Here is a 17315-nt window from a genome sequence, read left to right as displayed (position 1 = left end):
TTACTGTGCCTTTTGTACTAGGATCAGTTACGAAAGTAAGGCCTAACGATCCCTAAATAGCCTCAGGTGCGTGAGGATTGGGTGACAGACAAGTTACCTCCGGACAACTGCTTGTGGCTGCTAAAGATCAAATCAACGCAGCTTTTTGATTCTTCGATGTCGCTCTTCCTATCCTAGTGATGTACAAGTTGCTAAGGTCGGATGTTCACCCGTATTAGGGATCGTGAGCTGGGTTTAGACCGTCGTGAGCCAGGTTGTTTTATCCTACTGGATATAGCATCATGATAGTAATTGATTTAGTACGAGAGGAACTGTTGATTATGGCCTCTGGTTAGCGATTATCGAAACGTATGTCGCGCAGCTACGCCGTCTGGATAATGGCTGAAAGCCTCTAAGCCAGAAGCCATCTAGAAAGTGATGCACGTGATGTTGGACCGATACGAATAATCATACTCAAAAGTCCGCTTCATAGTAACCCAATGTAGAAGACATTGTTGAACGAAGTACTGTAAGCAGTGGAGTGGCATTACGTCCACGACCTGTTGAGGTTCAGCTTCGCTTCTAGGTTTCCAAAATATTTGGATTTTTTCAAGTGTAAGTGTCACTTTTATACCACGGGCCGCTATATGAGCATCAAATATACTAACTAAAAATACAATAATCATATAGAATGAAAAAAGATATTAAAGCGAAAACCAAAAAACAAATACTTAAGTATATAGGCTAACTAATACACATACTAAGCTTATAAGTTTGGACTGAAGTATATCTAAAAAAACATATATCAAGTAACATAGTATTAAGCTATATATATGGAGTGTCACGTTATATCCACGGCCGCTTTGGTAGTCTCAGCAAAATCCATAAAGTCGAAGGGAAACTAATCTAAGTCTCCTATCAAAGTCTATCAAAAATTTTTAAGATGATAGGACGAAAAACTATGTATTAGTTTCGTCGGTAAAACCAAAAAATTCGCCCTAAAGATATACGTAAGATATATACTATTCCCTATAACTAAGATATATACATATAACATATATGATTAGTGCTTCGTATAACATTACAAATGATTCTCGAAAAAAATCGATTTTCAAAAATTTGACACAAAATGCATTATATCTCAGTGAATACTTAAGCTATCGAAATGAAACAAACATAAATCACACAGCTATACTATACCCTATCTATCTGTATCTTCAAAGTTTTTGTGCACTTAAGTCTCACTGTTTCGATTTATGCTGTGGAACGAAAAATTAAAAAAATCGAAAAAATCAAAGTCCATGATCAGCGAGAAAATTTTTAACAACATAAGCAATTTTTAAAATCTTTACATATAAATACCATACGAATATGTATACATTTGAGCATGGTGACACTCAGTTCCATAGTCACTCCATATGAAAATGAAAAAATTTACAAATTTTTCCTAGGGGGAATTTACCTAGAAGTCCACACACATAAGAGATGGAAAGAGCAACTGAGGATAAAGTTATGTATGTTGTACCCATATATGTCTATCTTGCAAAAAGTTCGTATGTTGAGTATTCGCCGAGAAGTTGAAAAATACAAAAAAATTGATTTTTCAAAACACGCTGAAATGAGCGAGGAAAAAAAAATGAAAAATTGAAGTCATATTCGATGTTTAAGAATACGAAATTATTTTGGAAATATAATATCTACACATAAGTATATAATGTTACTACGTTTGTAGTTTTCGTTTAGCACACTTACCATATACTTTTGAAAACAGATAATTATTTTTATTCAAATAGTTGTCGTAGTGGCACATTACGAGTTATAATCATAACTCCCCATGCTCCACAACATTGCCCATACAAAGTTTGCTCGGGACGCTTGTGTATGAGCAAGACGAAAAAACCTGAAACTCGACTCCACCGATTGAATTTTGTAGACCGAAAAACATGACCTTTTGCTCCTATGGAAAGTGCAAAACGATTCCAGTTAGATAAGCATTTCTACTAAATCTAGCCGAGTCTGGTATATCAACAGGAAATCACCTCCAGACGGCTGACGAGTTAATATGTTACATATTGATTCTGTCTTAGTGCGAAATTACAGCACGCGCTTATTTATAATTTGCATTAAACTTCGATGACTTCGCGTCATCATGTATTATGGATATTCAGTGCATCATAACAAGATACATTGGAAAAACATCTTAATACATCTTTTTAATCGCGATACTTGGTTATCCTGCCAAGGAAGCACACTTAGGTCATAGATTAAGCCATGCAAGTGTTAGTTCAGGAACGAAACTGCGAATAGCTCATTAATACGCTCAGAATCTATTGGCGGCGACCAACATCTTAAATGGATAGCAGCAGCAACTCTGGTGCTAAACATGATTGTTTCTCCAGATGTGAATTATGGAGGAAAAGTTGACCTCATCAGAGGCACGCCATCGACTGAGTGACCTATCAGCTTTACTTAGGGTCTTTACCTAGTAGGCTACACGGGTAACGGGCGGTTACCGTCGACTGCCGGAGAAGCGCCTGAGATAGCGACTATATCCACGGTAGCAGCAGGCGCGAAACTTTCCCACTCGAGACTTCGGAGAGGTAATGACCAGTTCCATTGTGCCTTTGGTACTGTGTAGGGACGTTCCACCGTACCGAAACCTAGCAGAGGCCAGTCTGGTGCCAGCAGCTGCGGTAATTCCAGCTCTGCGAGTTTGCTCCCATATTGTTGCAGTTAAAACCCCGTAGTCTGAATGCCAGCAATGTCGTACGTATTTTTACGTTCACTGTGAACAAATCAGACGCTTAGAGTATGCCACATGAATGACTCAGCGCAGTATGAATCTTTGTTTTCTCCGAAAACAACTCAATGAGAGCCATCGGGTAGATCTATCTCATGACGAGTGGTGAATACTTGACTCATGAGAGAAAGCTGAGCGAAGCGTCTACCTAGAGGTTTCTGTCGATCAAGGCGAGAGTAGAGTATCCAACAGATTAGAACCCTGGTAGTTCCTACCTTAAACGATCCGACAGGAGTTTGTCATTGTTAATGCAGAATCTTGGAGAAATCAGTTCTTGGGCTCTGGAACTACGACCGCAAGCTGAAACTGAAGGAATTGACGGAAGGCACACCAGGGTGGAGCCTGTGGCTTAATTTGAATCAACACGGGGAAACTTACCAGGACCAGATGTTTTTTATGACTGACAGGCTTCGGTCTTCAGGATATTGTTTTTGGTGGTGCATGCCGTTGTGGTGCGTGGTGACCTGCTAGCGTTGATTCAGCTAACGAGCGAGATTATCGCCAATTATTACTTTGCCGAAGTCCTTCGTTAAAGTTCTAATTGGACTCCCTGCGATTTAGCAGGTGAAGAGGTAGCAATAACAGTCCGTGATGCCCTTTAGATGCTCTGGGCTGCACGCGTGCTACAATGTTAGATCAAAGGACTGCGAGCCTGAGAGGGTGCGCTACTCTTATAATCCCTAACGTAGTTGGATTGACGTTTGTAATCAGCGTCATGAACCAGGAATCCTTGTAATGTGTGTCAACAACGCACGTTGAATACGTCCTGCCCTTTGTACACACCGCCCGTCGCTCCTACCGATTGGATGACTCGGTGAAATCACCGATGCTTACGAGCAGAAAGTGATTAAATCACTTATCTAGAGGAAGGAGAAGTCGTAACAAGTAACGTAGTAACCTGCCGTTGGATCAGTTCTAGTTTAATAACTAACACCAACTTCTTTTATTAAACAAAACCAATACAAAATTAAAAACTAACTTCATCAAAAACCAAGTCTCTAAGCAATGGATGTCTTGCTCCTCACACGATGAAGAACGTGGCATAATGTTTAATAACCGGAGTTGCAAACATCATGACAGTTAATCTTTGAATGCAAATTGCGCTAAACTCGATCTCGGTCGAGAAGCATGGGTGACAGTACTACATCTTTATAATAATTCTTATTCTAAGCGAATAAGTAAATAATATATAAGACAAACAACACGTAGTCTGCCATACGCAGGAAGACCCCTGAACTGAAGCATCTCATTAAGCGGAGGAAAAGAAACTAACTAGGATTCCCTTAGTAAAGCGATCGAAAAGGAACAGCCCAACGTCTTAATCCCGCAAGGAAATGTAGTCGGTTCACCTATTGCACTGGTAAGTCAGATGGAATGCTGCGCGATTCAGAGAAAAGCCTCGTATGACAACCGCAAGCTTCGATGACCGGGAGAGTCGGATACTTGAGAGTAGTGTCTAAGGGTGGTTGTCCCATCCAAGGCTAAATAACGTGAGGAGACCGATAGATTACAAGTAGTGTGAACGAAAGATGAAAAGAACTCTAAAACAGGGAAAAGTTCCTGAACTTGCTTAGGGTTAAGGCTATTTATAGTACCCGTCTTGAAACACGATTAGGGAGTTTATCTGTAGTGCGATCTTTGCACGTTAACTGTAAAGGCTAGAGAAAGCAACTGCGTTTGCATGGCTACTGAGCATTACTGATAGACCCGAAAGGTGGTGAACTTTGCCTGCACAGGTTGATCAGGGAAACTCTGATGGAGACCGTACGGTTATTGATGTGCAAATCATTTTTCTGATGTAGGTAAAGGTGCGAAAGACTCATCGAACCACCTAATAGCTGGTTTCCTCCGAAGTTTCCCTCAGGATAGCTGTAATGCATTTAGTTAAGGGAGTAGAATATGGTAGAGGCAGGAGCCTTCGGTTCTCAACTTATTTCCAAACTTCGAACCTCCTTGTTAGCATTACCTAACTGGAAATGCTTAAATGAATTAGCGTTACAAGTGGCTCTGACCGGTAAGCGTCATGGCGAAATGGATGAACCATACGTCTGAATAAGGTGCCGAAATGTATATCACTGATACCATAAAGGAGTCCATGTATTTAGACAGCAGGTCGGTGCCCCTAAAAGCAGGTATCCGCTAAAGAGTTGTTAAAACTCACCTGCCGAATACTAGGGCCCCGAAAATGAATGGCGCATATAGTACTACCGATCTCAACATCATTCTATTGAACTGAGAGTAGGGGATGTGGACATTTTTGTGAAGGTGCAATGTGAGTTGGACGAAGAATGTCTATTACAGATCCTAATTGAAGTAGCGATTATCCAGCTGTATCCTGGGCTGATGAGGAGTAGGTTTCTGGACAACTTAAACAGATCCAAGTTAGTCGATCCTAATCTCAATAATGGAGAAAGGGAGTACAGTTGATATTCTGTAACTGACAACAGTTCGCGCAACGCATACTATTTTTCTCCGCCAATCTTATACCGTTGGTAGATCTCTTTCCTAATGACAGTACTAAACCCAGGGAAACTGTCATCAGGCGAACTGCGGCGTTCTGCTGGCAAAACATAGCTTCGTTATGTCAAGGCTATTGGATTGTCCATGAAGCGAAAAATAGTTTACTGTGTCACTCGTACCGATAACCGCATCAGTCTCTAGTAGTAGCCTATGCCATTGAGCATATAGTTCAGGGAATTCGGCCAATTAGAGCTGTAACTTCGGGATAAAGCTTGGCTCTGATGAAAATCAAACCGATTGTTACGCGAGAGCCAACTGTTAATAAAAACGTAGTGTCGCGCTGGTAGTATAGCCAGTGAACGACATGAATCCTGCTCAGTGCTGTCTGTTAATATGGTTCAAGCCAACGAAGCACCGGTAAATAGCTGGGGTAATAGACTCTTATCAAAGTAGCGAAATACCTCGTCACTTAATGTGACCTGCAGAACGGAGCTATGAGGTTCTCACTGTCCCAAACTGTCTCTCAGCGAACCAACTGTATGGAACGGTCACTAGATATCCAGCGGGAAAGAAGACCTGTAGAGCTTCACTTTGGTCTATCTGTATAAGTTCCTGCGGGTGTAGACTAGTGGGAGAGCAATCGATCTGAAAAAACCACTACCCTGTTGGAATTATGCTTACCTATCACAAGGAATAGGACTAGATAGAATTGGCGGGGCGCACACCTTCGAAAGAGCAGCGAAGGTTCCTAAGTTGAGCTCAGTGAGGACAGAATCTCACGTTGAGGATAAGCCAAAAGCTCAATTACTGTGCCTTTTGTCTAGGATCATTACGAAAGTAAGGCAACGATCCCTAAATAGCCTAGGTGCTGAGATTGGGTACAGACAATACCTCCGGACAACTGGCTTGTGCTGCTAAGAGATCAAATCAACGCAGCTTTTATTTCGATGTCGGCTCTCCTATCCTATGATGTACAAGTTGCTAAGGTCGGATTGTTCACCCGTATTAGGGATCGTGGAGCTGGTTAGACCGTCGGACCAGTTTTTTATCCTACTGATATAGACATGAGTAGATTGATTAGTACGAAGGAACTGTTGATTATGCCTCTGTTAGCGATTATCGGAAACGGTAGTCGCGCATCTACGCCGTCTGGATAATGGCTGAAGCCCTTAAGCCAGAAGCCCATCTAGAAAGTGATGCACTGATGTGACCGATACGAATAATCATACTCAAAAGGTCCGCTCATAGTAACCCAATGTGAAGACATGTGTGAACGAAGGACTGTAAGCAAGGAGTGCATTACGTCCACACCTGTTGAGTTCAGCTTCGCTTCTAGGTTTCCAAATATTTTGGATTTTAAGTGTAAGTGTCACTATATCACGGCCGCTATATGAGCATCAATATATAACTACAAAATACAATAATCATATAGGAAAAAAAAGATATTAAAGCGAAAACTCAAAAAACAAATACTTAAGTATATGGCTAACTATACACATACTAAGCTTATAAGTTGGACTGAAGTATATCTAAAAAAAACATATATCAAGTAACATAGTATAAGCGTATATAATGGAGTGTCACGTTTATATCCACGGCCGCTTGGTACTTCCTACAAATCCATAAAGTCGAAGGGAAACTAATCTAAGTCCCTATCAAAGTCTATCAAAAATTTTAAGTATAGGACGAAAAACTATGTATTAGTTTCGTCGGTAAAACCAAAAATTCGCCTAAAGATATACGTAAGATATATATATTCCTATAACTAAATATATATACATATAACATATATGATTAGTGCTCGTATAACATACAAATGATTCTCGAAAAAAAATCGATTTTCAAAAATTGACACAAAATGCATTATATCTCAGTGAATACTTAACTATCGAAATGAAACAAACATAAATCACACAGCTATACTATACCCTATCTCTGTATCTTCAAAGTTTTGTGCACTTAAGTCTCACTGTTTCGATTTATGCGGGGAACGAAAATTAAAAAAATCGAAAAAAATCAAAGTCCAGATCAGCGAGAAAATTTTTAACAACATAAGCAATTTTAAAATCTTTTACATATAAATACCATACGATATATGTATACATTTGAGCATGGTGACACATCTCAGTTCCATAGTCACTCCATATGAAAATGAAAAAATTTACAATTTTCCTAGGTGAATTACCTAGAAGTCCACACACATAAGATGAAAGGAGCAACTGAGGATAAAGTTATCGTATGTTGTACCCCATATATGTCATCTTGCAAGAAAGTTCGTATGTTGAGTATTCGCCGAGAAAGTTGAAAAATACAAAAAAATTGATTTTTCAAAAACACGCTGAAATGAGCGAGGGAAAAAAATAATGAAAAGATTGAAGTCATATTCGATGGTTTTAAGAGATACGAAATTATTTTGGAAATATAATATCTACACATAAGTAGTATAATGTTACTACGTTTGTAGTTTTTCGTTTTAGCACACTTTACCATATACTTTTGAAAATCAGATAATTATTTTTTATTCAAATAGTTGTCGTAGGTGGGCACATGTACGGAGTTATAATCATAACTCCCCATGCTCCACAACATTGCCCATACAAAGTTTGCTCGGGGACGCTTGTGTATGAGCAAGACGAAAAAATACCTGAAACTCGACTCCACCGATTGAATTTTTGTAGACCGAAAAACATGACCTTTTGCTCCCTATGGGAAAGTTGCAAAACGATTCCAGTTATGAGTAAGCATTTCTTACTAAATCTAGCCGAGTCTGGTATATAACAACAGGGAGAATCACCTCCAGACGGCTGACGAGTTAATATGTTACATATTGATTCTGTCTTAGATGTGCGAAATTACAGCACGCGCTTATTTATAATTTGGCATTAAACTTTCGATGACTTCGCGTCATCATGTATTATGGATATTTCAGTGGCATCATAACAAGATACATTGGAAAAACATCTTAATACATCTTTTTTAATCGCGATACTTGGTTGATCCTGCCAAGGAAGCACACTTAGGTCATAGATTAAGCCATGCAAGTGTTAGTTCAGGTAACGAAACTGCGAATAGCTCATTAATACGCTCAGAATCTATTTGGCGGCGACCAACAGGTCTTAAATGGATAGCAGCAGCAACTCTGGTGCTAATACATGCGATTGTTTCTCCAGATGTGAATTATGGAGGAAAAGTTGACCTCATCAGAGGCACGCCATTCGACTGAGTGACCTATCAGCTTGTACTTAGGGTCTTTACCTAGGTAGGCTATCACGGGTAACGGGCGGTTACCGTCGGACTGCCGGAGAAGGCGCCTGAGAGATAGCGACTATATCCACGGGTAGCAGCAGGCGCGAAACTTTCCCACTCGAGACTTTCGGAGGAGGTAATGACCAGTTCCATTGGTGCCTTTTGGTACTGTGGATAGGGGTACGGTTTTCCACCGTACCGAAACCTAGCAGAGGGCCAGTCTGGTGCCAGCAGCTGCGGTAATTCCAGCTCTGCGAGTTTGCTCCCATATTGTTGCAGTTAAAACGCCCGTAGTCTGAATTGGCCAGCAATGGTCGTACGTATTTTTACGTTCACTGTGAACAAATCAGGACGCTTAGAGTATGGCCACATGAATGACTCAGCGCAGTATGAAGTCTTTGTTTTCTTCCGAAAACAAGCTCAATGAGAGCCATCGGGGGTAGATCTATCTCATGACGAGTGGTGGAATACTTTGACTCATGAGAGAGAAGCTGAGGCGAAGGCGTCTACCTAGAGGGTTTCTGTCGATCAAGGGCGAGAGTAGGAGTATCCAACAGGATTAGAGACCCTGGTAGTTCCTACCTTAAACGATGCCGACAGGAGTTTGTCATTTGTTAATGGCAGAATCTTTGGAGAAATCATAGTTCTTGGGCTCTGGGGGAACTACGACCGCAAGGCTGAAACTTGAAGGAATTGACGGAAGGGCACACCAGGGGTGGAGCCTGTGGCTTAATTTGAATCAACACGGGGAAACTTACCAGGACCAGATGTTTTTTATGACTGACAGGCTTCGGGTCTTTCAGGATATTGTTTTTGGTGGTGCATGGCCGTTGGTGGTGCGTGGGTTGACCTGTCTAGCGTTGATTCAGCTAACGAGCGAGATTATCGCCAATTATTTACTTTGCCGAAGTCCTTCGGTTAAAGTTCTAATTGGGACTCCCTGCGATTTTAGCAGGTGGAAGAGGGTAGCAATAACAGGTCCGTGATGCCCTTTAGATGCTCTGGGCTGCACGCGTGCTACAATGTTAGGATCAATAGGACTGCGAGCCTGAGAGGGTGCGCTACTCTTATAATCCCTAACGTAGTTGGGATTGACGTTTGTAATCAGCGTCATGAACCAGGAATCCCTTGTAAATGTGTGTCAACAACGCACGTTGAATACGTCCCTGCCCTTTGTACACACCGCCCGTCGCTCCTACCGATTGGATGACTCGGTGAAATCACCGGATGCTTACGAGCAGAAAGTGATTAAATCACCGTTATTAGAGGAAGAGAAGTCGTAACAAGGTAACGGTAGGTGAACCTGCCGTTGGATCAGTTCTAGTTTTAATAACTAACACCAACTTCTTTATTAAACAAAAACCAATACAAAATTAAAAACTAACTTCATCAAAAACCAAGTCTCTAAGCAATGGATGTCTTGGCTCCTCACACGATGAAGAACGTGGCATAATGTGTTAAGTAACCGGAGTTGCAAACATCATGACAGGTTAATCTTTGAATGCAAATTGCGCTAAACTCGATCTCGCGCAGAAGCATGGGTGTGACAGTACTACATCTTTTATAATAATTCTTATTCTAAGCGAATAAGTAAATAATATATAAGACAAACAACACGTAGTCTGCCATACGCAGGAAGACCCGCTGAACTGAAGCATCTCATTAAGCGGAGGAAAAGAAACTAACTAGGATTCCCTTAGTAAAGGCGATCGAAAAGGGAACAGCCCAACGTCTTAATCCCGCAAGGGAAATGTAGTCGGTTCACCTATTGCACTGGTCTAAGTCAGATGGAATGCTGCGCGATTCAGAGTAAAAGCCTCGTATGACCAACCGCAAGCTTACGATGGACCGGGGAGAGTCGGATACTTTGAGAGTAGTGTCTTAAGGGGGTGGTATGTCCCATCCAAGGCTAAATAACGTGAGGAGACCGATAGATTACAAGTAGTGTGAACGAAAGATGAAAAGAACTCTAAAACAGAGGGTGAAAAGTTCCTGAACTTGCTTAGGGTTAAGGCTATTTATAGTACCCGTCTTGAAACACGGATTAGGGAGTTTATCTGTAGTGCGAGTCTTTGCACGTTAACTGTAAAGGCGTAGAGAAAGCAACTGGCGTTTGCATGGCTACTGAGCATTACTGATAGGACCCGAAAGGTGGTGAACTTTGCCTGCACAGGTTGAAGTCAGGGGAAACTCTGATGGAGGACCGTACGGGTTATTGATGTGCAAATCATTTTTCTGATGTAGGTAAAGGTGCGAAAGACTCATCGAACCACTAATAGCTGGTTTCCTCCGAAGTTTCCCTCAGGATAGCTGTAATGCATTTAGTTAAGGGGAGTAGAGATATGGGTAGAGGTGCAGGGAGCTTCGGGTTCTCAACTTATTTCCAAACTTCGAACCTCCTTGTTAGGCATTTACCTAACTGGAAATGCTTAAATGAATTAGCGTTACAAGTGGGCTCTGACCGGTAAGCGGTCATGGCGAAATGGATGAACCATACGTCTGAATAAGGTGCCGAAATGTACTATCACTGATACCATAAAGGGAGTCCATGTATTTAGACAGCAGGTCGTGCCCTCAAAAGCAGGTATCCGCTAAAGAGTGTGTTAAAACTCACCTGCCGAATACTAGGGCCCCGAAAATGAATGGCGCATATAGTACTACCGATCTCAGACATCAGTTCTATTGAACTGAGAGTAGGGGATGTGGACATTTTTGTGAAGGTGCAATGTGAGTTGGACTGGAAGATGTCTATTACAGATCCTAATTGAAGTAGCGATTATCCAGGCTTGTATCCTGGGGGCTGATGAGGAGTAGGGTTTCTGGACAACTTAAACAGATCCAGAGTTAGTCGATCCTAATCTCAATAATGGGAGAAAGGGAGTACAGTTGATATTCTGTAACTGACAACAGTTCGCGGCAACGCATACTATTTTTCTCCGCCAATCTTATACCGTTGGTAGGGATCTCTTTCCTACATGACAGTACTAATACCCAGGGAAACTGGTCATCAGGCGAACTGCGGCGTTCTGCTGGCAAAACATAGCTTCGGTTATGTCAATGGCTATTGGATTGGTCCATGAAGCGAAAAATAGTTTACTGTGTCACTCGTACGCATACCGCATCAGGTCTTCTAGGTAAGTAGCCTATGGCCATTGAGGCATGATAGTTCAGGGAATTCGGCCAATTAGAGCTGTAACTTCGGGATAAAGCTTGGCTCTGATGAAAATCAGAACCGATTGTTACGCGGAGAGCCCAACTGTTTAATAAAAACGTAGTGTCGCGCTGTGGTAGTATAGCACGTGAACGCGACATGAATCCTGCTCAGTGCTGTGTCTGTTAATATGGTTCAAGCCAACGAAGCACCGGTAAATAGCTGGGGTAACTATGACTCTTATCAAAGTAGCGAAATACCTCGTCACTTAATTAGTGACCTGCATGAACGGAGCTATGAGGTTCTCACTGTCCCAAACTGTCTCTCAGCGAACCAACTGTAGTGGGAACGGTCACTAGATATCCAGCGGGGAAAGAAGACCCTGTAGAGCTTCACTTTGGTCTAGTCTTGTATAGTTCCTGCGGGGGTGTAGACTAGGTGGGAGAGCAATCGATTCTGAAAAACCACTACCCTGTTTGGAATTATGCTTACCTATCACAAGGAATAGGACTAGATAAGAAAGGTGTGTGTGTGTCTTTCTCCTCTCCGTGGCAGTGATGTTGTTCCGTTTTTTTTTGGCAGAGGATGCCAACTTCTATCTAGTCCTATTCCTTGTGATAGGTAAGGCATAATTCCAAACAGGTGTGTGGTTTTCAGAATCGATTGTCCTCCCACCTAGTCTACACCGCAGGAACTATACCAGAGACTAGACCAAGTGAAGCCTCTACAGTCTTCCTTTCCCGCTGCGATATCTAGTGACCGTTCCCCACTACAAGTGGTTCGCTGCAGAGACAGTTTGGGACAGTGAGAACCTCATAGCCGTTCATGCAGGTCACTAATTTACAGCTTGACGCAGGTATTTCGCTACTTTGATAAGAGTCATAGTTTACCCAGCTATTTACCGGTGCTTCGTTGGCTTGAACCATATTAACAGACACAGCACTCGAGGCAGATTCATGTCGCGTTCACTGGCTATACTACCACAGCGCGACACTACGTTTTTATTAAACAGTTGGGCTCTCCGTAACAATCGGTTCTGATTTTCATCAGAGCCAAGCTTTATCCCGAAGTTACAGCTCTAATTGGCCGAATTCCCTGAACTATCATGCCTCAATGGCCATAGGCTACTTACCTAGAAGACCTGATGCGGTTATCGTACGAGTGACACAGTAAACTATTTTTCGCTTCATGGACCAATCCAATAGCCATTGACATAACCGAAGCTATGTTTTGCCAGCAGAACGCGCCAGTTCGCCTGATGACCAGTTTCCCTGGGTATTAGTACTGTCATGTAGGAAGAGATCCTACCACGGTATAGATTGGCGGAGAAAAATAGTATGCGTTGCCGCGAACTGTGTCAGTTACAGAATATCAACTGTACCCCTTTCTCCCATTATTGAGATTAGGATCGACTAACTCGGATCTGTTTAAGTTGTCCAGAAACCCTACTCTCATCAGCCCCCAGGATACAAGCCGGATAATCGCTACTTCAATTAGGATCTGTAATAGACATCTTCCAGTCCAACTCACATTGCACCTTCACAAAAATGTCAACTCCCTACTCTCAGTTCAATAGAACTGATGTCTGAGATCGGTAGTACTATATTGCGCCATTCATTTTCGGGGCCCTAGTATTCGGCAGTGAGTTTTACACACTCTTTAGCGGATACCTGCTTTTAGGGCACCGACCTGCTGTCTAAATACATGACTCCTTTATTGGTATCAGTGATAGTACATTTCGGCACCTTATTCAGACGTATGGTTATCCCATTTCGCCATGACCGCTACCGGTCAGAGCCACTTGTAACGCTAATTCATTTAAGCATTTCAGTTAGGTAAATGCTAACAAGGAGTTCGAAGTTTGGAAATAAGTTGAGAACACCGAAGCTCCTGCACCTCTACCCATATCTCTACTCCCTTACTAAATGCATTACAGCTATCCTGAGGGAAACTTCGGGGAAACAGCTATTAGTGGTTCGATGAGTCTTTCGCACCTTTACCTACATCAGAAAAATGATTTGCACATCAATAACCCGTACGGTCCTCCATCAGAGTTTCCCCTGACTTCAACCTGTGCAGGCAAAGTTCACCACCTTTCGGGTCCTATCAGTAATGCTCAGTAGCCATGCAAACGCCAGTTGCTTTCTCTACGCCTTTACAGTTAACGTGCAAAGACTCGCACTACAGATAAACTCCCTAATCCGTGTTTCAAGACGGGTACTATAAATAGCCTTAACCCTAAGCAAGTTCAGGAACTTTTCACCCTCTGTTTTAGAGTTCTTTTCATCTTTCGTTCACACTACTTGTAATCTATCGGTCTCCTCACGTTATTTAGCCTTGGATGGGACATACCACCCCCTTAAGACACTACTCTCAAAGTATCCGACTCTCCCCGGTCCATCGTAAGCTTGCGGTTGGTCATACGAGGCTTTTACTCTGAATCGCGCAGCATTCCATCTGACTTAGACCAGTGCAATAGGTGAACCGACTACATTTCCCTTGCGGGATTAAGACGTTGGGCTGTTCCCTTTTCGATCGCCTTTACTAAGGGAATCCTAGTTAGTTTCTTTTCCTCCGCTTAATGAGATGCTTCAGTTCAGCGGGTCTTCCTGCGTATGGCAGACTACGTGTTGTTTGTCTTATATATTATTTACTTATTCGCTTAGAATAAGAATTATTATAAAAGATGTAGTACTGTCACACCCATGCTTCTCGACCGAGATCGAGTTTAGCGCAATTTGCATTCAAAGATTAACCTGTCATGATGTTTGCAACTCCGGTTACTTAACACATTATGCCACGTTCTTCATCGTGTGAGGAGCCAAGACATCCATTGCTTAGAGACTTGGTTTTTGATGAAGTTAGTTTTTAATTTTGTATTGGTTTTTGTTTAATAAAAGAAGTTGGTGTTAGTTATTAAAACTAGAACTGATCCAACGGCAGGTTCACCTACCGTTACCTTGTTACGACTTCTCCTTCCTCTAGATAACGTGATTTAATCACTTTCTGCTCGTAAGCATCCGGTGATTTCACCGAGTCATCCAATCGGTAGGAGCGACGGGCGGTGTGTACAAAGGGCAGGGACGTATTCAACGTGCGTTGTTGACACACATTTACAAGGGATTCCTGGTTCATGACGCTGATTACAAACGTCAATCCCAACTACGTTAGGGATTATAAGAGTAGCGCACCCTCTCAGGCTCGCAGTCCTATTGATCCTAACATTGTAGCACGCGTGCAGCCCAGAGCATCTAAAGGGCATCACGGACCTGTTATTGCTACCCTCTTCCACCTGCTAAAATCGCAGGGAGTCCCAATTAGAACTTTAACCGAAGGACTTCGGCAAAGTAAATAATTGGCGATAATCTCGCTCGTTAGCTGAATCAACGCTAGACAGGTCAACCCACGCACCACCAACGGCCATGCACCACCAAAAACAATATCCTGAAAGACCCGAAGCCTGTCAGTCATAAAAAACATCTGGTCCTGGTAAGTTTCCCCGTGTTGATTCAAATTAAGCCACAGGCTCCACCCCTGGTGTGCCCTTCCGTCAATTCCTTCAAGTTTCAGCCTTGCGGTCGTAGTTCCCCCAGAGCCCAAGAACTATGATTTCTCCAAAGATTCTGCCATTAACAAATGACAAACTCCTGTCGGCATCGTTTAAGGTAGGAACTACCAGGGTCTCTAATCCTGTTGGATACTCCTACTCTCGCCCTTGATCGACAGAAACCCTCTAGGTAGACGCCTTCGCCTCAGCTTCTCTCTCATGAGTCAAAGTATTCCACCACTCGTCATGAGATAGATCTACCCCCGATGGCTCTCATTGAGCTTGTTTTCGGAAGAAAACAAAGACTTCATACTGCGCTGAGTCATTCATGTGGCCATACTCTAAGCGTCCTGATTTGTTCACAGTGAACGTAAAAATACGTACGACCATTGCTGGCCAATTCAGACTACGGGCGTTTTAACTGCAACAATATGGGAGCAAACTCGCAGAGCTGGAATTACCGCAGCTGCTGGCACCAGACTGGCCCTCTGCTAGGTTTCGGTACGGTGGAAAACCGTACCCCTATCCACAGTACCAAAAGGCACCAATGGAACTGGTCATTACCTCCTCCGAAAGTCTCGAGTGGGAAAGTTTCGCGCCTGCTGCTACCCGTGGATATAGTCGCTATCTCTCAGGCGCCTTCTCCGGCAGTCCGACGGTAACCGCCCGTTACCCGTGATAGCCTACCTAGGTAAAGACCCTAAGTACAAGCTGATAGGTCACTCAGTCGAATGGCGTGCCTCTGATGAGGTCAACTTTTCCTCCATAATTCACATCTGGAGAAACAATCGCATGTATTAGCACCAGAGTTGCTGCTGCTATCCATTTAAGACCTGTTGGTCGCCGCCAAATAGATTCTGAGCGTATTAATGAGCTATTCGCAGTTTCGTTACCTGAACTAACACTTGCATGGCTTAATCTATGACCTAAGTGTGCTTCCTTGGCAGGATCAACCAAGTATCGCGATTAAAAAAGATGTATTAAGATGTTTTTCCAATGTATCTTGTTATGATGCCACTGAAATATCCATAATACATGATGACGCGAAGTCATCGAAAGTTTAATGCCAAATTATAAATAAGCGCGTGCTGTAATTTCGCACATCTAAGACAGAATCAATATGTAACATATTAACTCGTCAGCCGTCTGGAGGTGATTCTCCCTGTTGTTATATACCAGACTCGGCTAGATTTAGTAAGAAATGCTTACTCATAACTGGAATCGTTTTGCAACTTTCCCATAGGGAGCAAAAGGTCATGTTTTTCGGTCTACAAAAATTCAATCGGTGGAGTCGAGTTTCAGGTATTTTTTCGTCTTGCTCATACACAAGCGTCCCCGAGCAAACTTTGTATGGGCAATGTTGTGGAGCATGGGGAGTTATGATTATAACTCCGTACATGTGCCCACCTACGACAACTATTTGAATAAAAAATAATTATCTGATTTTCAAAAGTATATGGTAAAGTGTGCTAAAACGAAAAACTACAAACGTAGTAACATTATACTACTTATGTGTAGATATTATATTTCCAAAATAATTTCGTATCTCTTAAAACCATCGAATATGACTTCAATCTTTTCATTATTTTTTTCCCTCGCTCATTTCAGCGTGTTTTTGAAAAATCAATTTTTTTGTATTTTTCAACTTTCTCGGCGAATACTCAACATACGAACTTTCTTGCAAGATAGACATATATGGGGTACAACATACGATAACTTTATCCTCAGTTGCTCCTTTCCATCTCTTATGTGTGTGGACTTCTAGGTAAATTCACCCCCCTAGGAAAAAATTTGTAAATTTTTTCATTTTCATATGGAGTGACTATGGAACTGAGATGTCTCACCATGCTCAAATGTATACATATATCGTATGGTATTTATATGTAAAAGATTTTAAAAATTGCTTATGTTGTTAAAAATTTTCTCGCTGATCATGGACTTTGATTTTTTTCGATTTTTTTAATTTTTCGTTCCACACGCATAAATCGAAACAGTGAGACTTAAGTGCACAAAAACTTTGAAGATACAGATAGATAGGGTATAGTATAGCTGTGTGATTTATGTTTGTTTCATTTCGATAGCTTAAGTATTCACTGAGATATAATGCATTTTGTGTCAAATTTTTGAAAATC

General features: G+C 42.0%; 10 non-coding genes across 10 annotated transcripts in view; 7 read left to right on the top strand and 3 right to left on the bottom strand.

Moving 5' to 3' along the window:
* Positions 1–580, top strand: part of TVAGG3_0034210 — a 2781-nt gene extending 2201 nt beyond the window's left edge. Inside the window, exon 1 of the ribosomal RNA XR_007835995.1 lies at positions 1–580. This exon is cut by the window's left edge and continues 2201 nt beyond it. This is a non-coding gene — a ribosomal RNA (23S ribosomal RNA).
* Positions 581–2202: 1622 nt separating this feature from the next.
* TVAGG3_0034200 lies at positions 2203–3690 on the top strand. The gene has a single exon (XR_007835994.1). It is a non-coding gene; the product is annotated as a small subunit ribosomal RNA (ribosomal RNA).
* Positions 3691–3774: 84 nt separating this feature from the next.
* On the top strand, positions 3775–3921 carry TVAGG3_0034190. The gene has a single exon (XR_007835993.1). It is a non-coding gene; the product is annotated as a 5.8S ribosomal RNA (ribosomal RNA).
* A 62-nt stretch (positions 3922–3983) lies between these two features.
* TVAGG3_0034180 lies at positions 3984–6590 on the top strand. The gene has a single exon (XR_007835992.1). It is a non-coding gene; the product is annotated as a 23S ribosomal RNA (ribosomal RNA).
* Positions 6591–8225: 1635 nt separating this feature from the next.
* Positions 8226–9801, top strand: TVAGG3_0034170. The gene has a single exon (XR_007835991.1). It is a non-coding gene; the product is annotated as a small subunit ribosomal RNA (ribosomal RNA).
* Positions 9802–9886: 85 nt separating this feature from the next.
* TVAGG3_0034160 lies at positions 9887–10038 on the top strand. Its single transcript, XR_007835990.1, has one exon. It is a non-coding gene; the product is annotated as a 5.8S ribosomal RNA (ribosomal RNA).
* Positions 10039–10101: 63 nt separating this feature from the next.
* TVAGG3_0034150 lies at positions 10102–12159 on the top strand. The gene has a single exon (XR_007835989.1). It is a non-coding gene; the product is annotated as a 23S ribosomal RNA (ribosomal RNA).
* A 70-nt stretch (positions 12160–12229) lies between these two features.
* TVAGG3_0034140 lies at positions 12230–14264 on the bottom strand. The gene has a single exon (XR_007835988.1). It is a non-coding gene; the product is annotated as a 23S ribosomal RNA (ribosomal RNA).
* Positions 14265–14327: 63 nt separating this feature from the next.
* On the bottom strand, positions 14328–14480 carry TVAGG3_0034130. Its single transcript, XR_007835987.1, has one exon. It is a non-coding gene; the product is annotated as a 5.8S ribosomal RNA (ribosomal RNA).
* An 86-nt stretch (positions 14481–14566) lies between these two features.
* Positions 14567–16143, bottom strand: TVAGG3_0034120. Its single transcript, XR_007835986.1, has one exon. It is a non-coding gene; the product is annotated as a small subunit ribosomal RNA (ribosomal RNA).
* Positions 16144–17315: the final 1172 nt, after the last annotated feature.

The sequence above is a fragment of the Trichomonas vaginalis genome, chromosome IV, assembly GCF_026262505.1.
Source record: "Trichomonas vaginalis G3 chromosome IV, whole genome shotgun sequence".
NCBI lineage: Eukaryota > Parabasalia > Trichomonadida > Trichomonadidae > Trichomonas > Trichomonas vaginalis.
Note: the sequence above shows the minus strand (reverse complement) of the source record. Positions and strands in the feature narration are given on the sequence as shown.